The sequence below is a fragment of the Haplochromis burtoni genome, unplaced genomic scaffold (assembly GCF_018398535.1).
Source record: "Haplochromis burtoni strain Fernald_Lab_line unplaced genomic scaffold, NCSU_Asbu1 Contig_288, whole genome shotgun sequence".
NCBI lineage: Eukaryota > Metazoa > Chordata > Actinopteri > Cichliformes > Cichlidae > Haplochromis > Haplochromis burtoni.
This window is the reverse complement of record NW_024582649.1, coordinates 751,196-757,977: the sequence shown is the minus strand read 5'-3', so window position 1 is coordinate 757,977 and position 6,782 is coordinate 751,196. Positions and strand designations below refer to the sequence as shown.

General features: G+C 40.1%; 1 long non-coding RNA gene across 1 annotated transcript in view; it reads right to left on the bottom strand.

Annotated features, from left to right (window-relative positions):
- The window catches only part of LOC121815739, a 24,850-nt gene extending 23,477 nt beyond the window's left edge, over positions 1-1,373 (bottom strand). The window contains exon 1 of the long non-coding RNA XR_006055322.1: positions 597-1,373. This is a non-coding gene — a long non-coding RNA (uncharacterized LOC121815739). The remainder of the gene's footprint in view (positions 1-596) is intronic.
- Positions 1,374-6,782: the final 5,409 nt, after the last annotated feature.

The window sequence follows — 6,782 nt, the reverse complement described above, 5'->3', positions numbered from 1 at the left end:
AAAAACAGCTGCTTGTTTAAGTGAAAATACATTGATGGGGTTTTTTGCACTAATAAAGTTGTGGAGTTGTAAAGTATTTTGTCTAGTGTCAATTATATCGTTATCACAAATTTTCAAATGTATATCGTGATAAATATTTTTGGTCATATCGCCCTGCTCTATTCACAATAAACTCTTAACGGACCGAGAAGAGCAACAGAAGAGCTCATTCAGGAGCTGTTGAAGTTCTTCACGGATTCTTTTTGATGGGAGCGACCAGGCGGATAATTTTATTTCCAAAATCAGACATCTTTATTAGCGCTGGAAGAAAATGAAATACAGATGCATCTGTAGATCATCCTATGAAGTCCTATTCTAAAGGCTGATTTCCCTCTCCCAGGCTTGTACCTGTGGCTTCATGTCCTGGGGGTTGGTTGTTCTCCTGCCCTGCACCCCATCCTTTTCTTACCCTCTAGCAACCGTCATATTCTAACGTTGCAAGCTATCACAAACTCTACAGTCTGTCTAACTCCAATGTATACGAAGCAATCTATTATTCTCAACCGAGATAAACTCAGCATAAACTGAACCCACATTAAAGTTAGCTCGGTGCTTACCTTTAGATGAGCTCACAAACCGAGAGAGACTCCGTGATGAAGCTTAAAGTCTTTCCAAACAGGAAACAGATCAGGTAGCAGAGACCCACGTGGTTCACGCTGATCCCAGCTAGGATCCAGGAGACAAGGGTGTGCAGATCGATGCAGATATCGATCCAAACGTTGGTAGTGGTATATGTTCCTGTAAGTTTACTACTTTACTCCCGTTTCATGAAAAAGCAGCTCTCTCTGCTCGACTCCTCTCCTGCACACACACTTTGCTCCGCCCCCTTTATTTGGCTCCGCTGTGATTTGTTGCTGTGCGATCACGTGACTCAGCTAAACAACGTAACCACGTGGGGAATTTCAAAATTAGGGCCTATCTCCTTTTCCTAAACTCTTTTCCGTGGCTCGAGGAAAACGTCATCGTGGGAAGGAGAATTGCTAAGGACTCAGGGAAAGAGAGGAGCGGTGCTGAGAATTAAAACAGCCTTACACTCGTCTCTCTGTAACAACGTGACACCGGATGTCCGCCTGTTGAAACTACAGAAGATGGCAAGGGCGTAGGCTGTGTCCCAATTCAGGGTCTGCACGCTTGAAGTACGCGCTCTACGCGCACTACGTACGGCGCGTACTATAAGTACGAGAAGTGCGGAAGTGAGAGGCTTATGAAATGGGACGGTATACGCTTTGTCGCGCTGTTAGGGTTGCCTAGCAACCATGATACTAACCGCGAGACACGTTACATACAGCATTGTTTGACAGAAATGAAGGAGAAAAATGTTTTGTTGGTCATTCATTTTTGTCATGACATCACTTTGATTAGTTGAGTATCTGAGGCTGAGACCACGGACTGTAAAACATGATTGTTGGGCTTCATTTCTGTGCTGAACAGTCATTTAAGATTAGTTAGTAAATAACAATTAGTTAATGTTGTTCATGAGACTAAAGTCATCTCACTGTGGTAATGTAAATATAATATGGCCAATATTATAGTATTGTCAGATTATTATGTATATATATAAATACTATATTATCTATATTATATCTATATATATCTATATATATATCTCTATATATATATCTATATATATATATCTATATCTATATATCTATATATATATATATATATATATATATATATATATATATATATATATATATATATATATATATATATAAAACACACACAACACACACACACAGACACATATAAACATAAATATATCACTGACTTTCAGCTTGTTGTGTTTGTGGATATATGACTGACTTTAATTATTAAACATTCGCACATAAATAAGTGACTCATATTCAGTACTTTTGACAGTTCACTCTTCGGCCGCTCCATCTTATTAGGGAAATTCCATATACATAAATGTAAATTTCAAAACTCAACCCCATCATTTAATTTGTTTTTGATTGAAATTGAATATTACTTAAACTCTCTTAAATTAACTTCCAATAAAAAAGGTTTATCATTGATTGAAATTCATTCAGAAATGTTTAACGAATGAGCTGTCACAACTTTCAAGTACAAAGTTGTTATGAAGTCTGTCACATTCCCCCCCTTTTTTTTCTTTTTTTATCCTTTATTTATTTATCCTTCTTATTTCATTGTACTGTATATTGTTACTCTTATTTGCCTTGTATGTCTACTGTACAAACTGAACTGGAATGACTGACTGTTCGCTTTATGATTTCAATAAAGTTTGGAAAAAAAAAAAACCTCTTCGGCCGCTCCCTTCTGCCGTATTTTGCGGCAAAATTCTCCACACCCACCGCCGCGCTATGAATTGTGGGATATATGGGACCACGAAGCGTGACACGGACCACGCATTGATATTTGGGGAAATCGACGGGCATTTGAGTATGCATTTGAAGTACACTTCGAATTGGGAACAGCCATCGTCGCGTGGCGGTGACGTAACCGCACTTAAAATGCGTACTTCAAGCGTGCAGACCCTAATTGAACACAGCCGTAGATTTGGTTTTGGCATTGGTGGGGACGGATGATTCAACCACCAAACTCTGCCCTTTTCTCTTTTTTTCTTTTTCCCTTTTTGTCTTTGCTTCTTGATAAAAAAAGGAGAAATATACTTGCCTACATATGCTATTCTACATGCTTTTAAACCATTTAAAATTACAATTCATATATTTTACATTTGAATTATCCCATATGGAAAAGAAATAGTAAAAACTTATATGTGATTACTCATGAAAGTGGCCACTTTCATGAGTAAATCATATAAGGCTTACATGATTTACTCATGAAAGTGGCCACTTTCTCATTACTTTCATACATTGTTTTAGTAAGTATCCAAAACATACAAGTTTCATTATATAATTTTTCAAGGGATCTTATATCTGTTTTCACTCTTGTATGCTTTTCATACAAGTTTCACACAAGACAGATACAAACTTTATAAGATTTATATATATCTTTTCCATATGGTACTAACATCGTAACTAAGTATTTTAGAGCTTTAGTTTACTTCAGCCATATTTCATATAAATCAGGTATCATACAAACATAAAAATAGCTTCAAATACAGTCATGACAATAAAGAATAGACTTTAAGGACTTAACAATTACTTCAGTTAACACCAACATCTGTTATATTTATTTGTTTGCCTAGGGAGAATGTATACAATGCATCAAAAAAATCTTTACTGCAAACTAATTATTGTGTTGTAAGTTTATGTCTGTGAAGGTTCTCAGTCATCCAGGTCATCATAGTCAAAGGAGCTTGCAAAGAAAAGCGTCTGGACTTCTTTAAGTTCTTCAAGACTTAAAGATCACGCTTTTCTTTGCAAGCTCTTTGTGTTTAAGATTTATGACTTTCATGCTTTCATAGTGGTCTTGGGAGAGCTTGACATTTTTATCAGGTGGTACACACTGTAAAAAGTTTGAGAAACACTGATAAGTGTATGTGTGCTTTTGGAAAACATTTAAAGCTGCAGTACAGAATCTTTGAAACAAGCTTAAAACATTTTTAGAATATAAACAGAGCACTCTGCTTCTCTTTACAGCTCCTCACTCCACCAGGGCTGTTTGGCACTTTCTGATAGTGTGCAAATGTGATGTACGTACTGCGGCAGTCATACAGACAACTGGACGGTCCAAAAGTTGGCCTACCTATTACTGGCTGAGGTTTTAGTAGAGTTGTGGCTGAACCACATAAAAATATATCATTAATTTTAATCTCCCCAATCAATTATAATGTTATAGAGTATGAGTAAAATCTGGTTTTTTTTCTCTTTGTCAGTTTAACAGTTTCTGTTTTGCCTGTCACTGTTCCCTGTCTGTTTTCTTACCTGGTTCTTCCTGACCTTGTACTTTCTCCTCACGTTCCCCTCTTTCTCTCTCCTTCTTTGCAGACTGACAATCATACACAAATAGATTGTATTCAATTAGATGAAAAATTAAATTAATATAAAAAATACTATTAAGATCATGTTACAGTTCAAAATTGGGGATGGAGACAAGAGAAAAAACCACAATAACAACACTGGTCCGGCCGGGTTAAGTCAAACGATGATTTTAAGTCACACGCGTGGGAGATGGACACTGTATGCAGACAGCCTCAGATCTCAAAATGGTGGAGCATTGATCAAACTCTTATAGCCTCTGGTGCCCCCACCTTATCATAAAAGCCTAAACATTCACATGCTTTCTCTCACACGGCGCCTAAGCTACGACCTTGGCTCCCTGTTTATCTGCTCCTGCTGAGATGGGGCAGAAAACTCCAGCATGTTCCGTTCTCTTCTAATCAGACAAATAAGGCGATGACTTTCTGCAAACAGTATTTCTTATAACATCATAAAACAATATCATTCATCCACAATAAATCAGCAGTCTAATGTAATGCAAATCAGTTTAACTAATGCAATAGTTATCAGCTTCTTCTAATTCAGGAGAATAATGCAAACTAAAACTACATAATAATTCACAATCTTTAATTAGGGGTATAACATGGCATAAAATAATATTATAATTTAACACTCCCCCTGATGAGCTCGTTAGAATAATGAGCTCACCAACACCCTTAATCCAGTGTGGCCGGGTTCATCTCTTCTCACTCCTGAGGTCCTTTGTCCCCCTGATGGGCGAACCATATGTGAGATGACCTCTGTGTTTGCGCAGTTCAGATGCAAGAAAAACTATTATTACAACAATAGCAGGTACAGATGACACTCCCCAGTTCTCCCACAGCTTTATTTGGTGCTACCTTATACCCTTCAGACGTACTCAGACTAGAACCTCTGTCCAAGGAGCTTTTAGCCTTTATTTTATTGCTGCAGCCTACCAGTGTCGTCCAGTTGGGTGATCCTCTGCTCTTCTTTCTTCAACCTCAGGGGTTAGACAACCCTTCAGTCGTTGGCACAGATCAGGGGATTATTCTGCCCCGATTTCAAACAACGATCTGTGTATCCTCGGGTCCTGTGTGCTTTATCCTCCAGAAAAAGATCAGGAACGCGTCCCCTTTTGCCCAAGAGCCTCTCGAACCTCGTTGGTCTGGTGTTCTGGATTCCGCCAACCCCTTCATGGTTATTGCTGTGTTTATGGGATCCATCCTTTTGAGGTGACTAGCTGGAGCCCAAACGCCATGACACTTGGACCCAGTTGGTGTCTCGGCAGTCACTGTGTCTGTCTCTGCTGCGAAGGATCCTCGTATCTCTGTGACCTCGTCTGGTGTCTGTTCCTTTCTCTGTAAGAGACAGAAAACCAAAACACCTCTCTTCCTAACCCTAATAATCTAATGTTGTTATCTACTGACCTTCTAGTGATTCAGAATTGGTTTAGAATATTCAGAATGTCCCAGGGACTTATTCTAATCATACTATACGTGGGGCAAAAAAGTATTTAGTCAGCCACCGATTGTGCAAGTTCCCCCACTTAAAATGATGACAGAGGTCAGTAATTTGCACCAGAGGTACACTTCAACTGTGAGAGACAGAATGTGAAAAAAAAATCCATGAATTCACATGGTAGGATTTGTAAAGAATTTATTCGTAAATCAGGGTGGAAAATAAGTATTTGGTCACCTCAAACAAGGAAAATCTCTGGCTCTCACAGACCTGTAACGTCTTCTGTAAGAAGCTTTTCTGTCCCCCACTCGTTACCTGTATGAATGGCACCTGTTTGAACTCATCATCTGTATAAAAGACACCTGTCCACAGCCTCAAACAGTCAGACTCCAAACTCCGCCATGGCCAAGACCAAAGAGCTTTCGAAGGACACCAGGAAAAGTATTGTAGACCTGCACCAGACTGGGAAGAGTGAATCTACAATAGGCAAGCAGCTTGGTGTGAAAAAATCAACTGTGGGAGCAATCATCAGAAAATGGAAGACATACAAGACCACTGATAATCTCCCACGATCTGGGGCTCCACGCAAGATCTCATCCCGTGGGGTCAAAATGATCATGAGAACGGTGAGCAAAGATCCCAGAACCACACGGGGGGACCTGGTGAATGACCTGCAGAGAGCTGGGACCAAAGTAACAAAGGTCACCATCAGTAACACACTACAACGGCAGGGAATCAAATCCCGCAGTGCCAGACGTGTTCCGCTGCTGAAGCCAGTGCATGTCCAGGCCCGTCTGAAGTTTGCCAGAGAGCACATGGATGATACAGCAGAGGATTGGGAGAATGTCATGTGGTCAGATGAAACCAAAGTAGAACTTTTTGGTATAAACTCAACTCGTCGTGTTTGGAGGAAGAAGAATACTGAGTTGCATCCCAAGAACACCATACCTACTGTGAAGCATGGGGGTGGAAACATCATGCTATGGGGCTGTTTTTCTGCCAAGGGGACAGGACGACTGATCCGTGTTAAGGACAGAATGAATGGGGCCATGTATCGTGAGATTTTGAGCCAAAACCTCCTTCCATCAGTGAGAACTTTGAAGATGAAACGAGGCTGGGTCTTCCAACATGACAATGATCCAAAACACACCGCCCGGGCAACAAAGGAGTGGCTCCGTAAGAAGCATTTGAAAGTCCTGGAGTGGCCTAGCCAGTCTCCAGACCTCAACCCCATAGAAAATCTGTGGCGGGAGTTGAAAGTCCGTGTTGCTCGGCGACAGCCCCAAAACATCACTGCTCTGAGAAGATCTGCATGGAGGAATGGGCCAAAATACCAGCTACTGTGTGTGCAAACCTGGTAAAGACCTATAGTAAACGTTTGACCTCTGTTATTGCCAC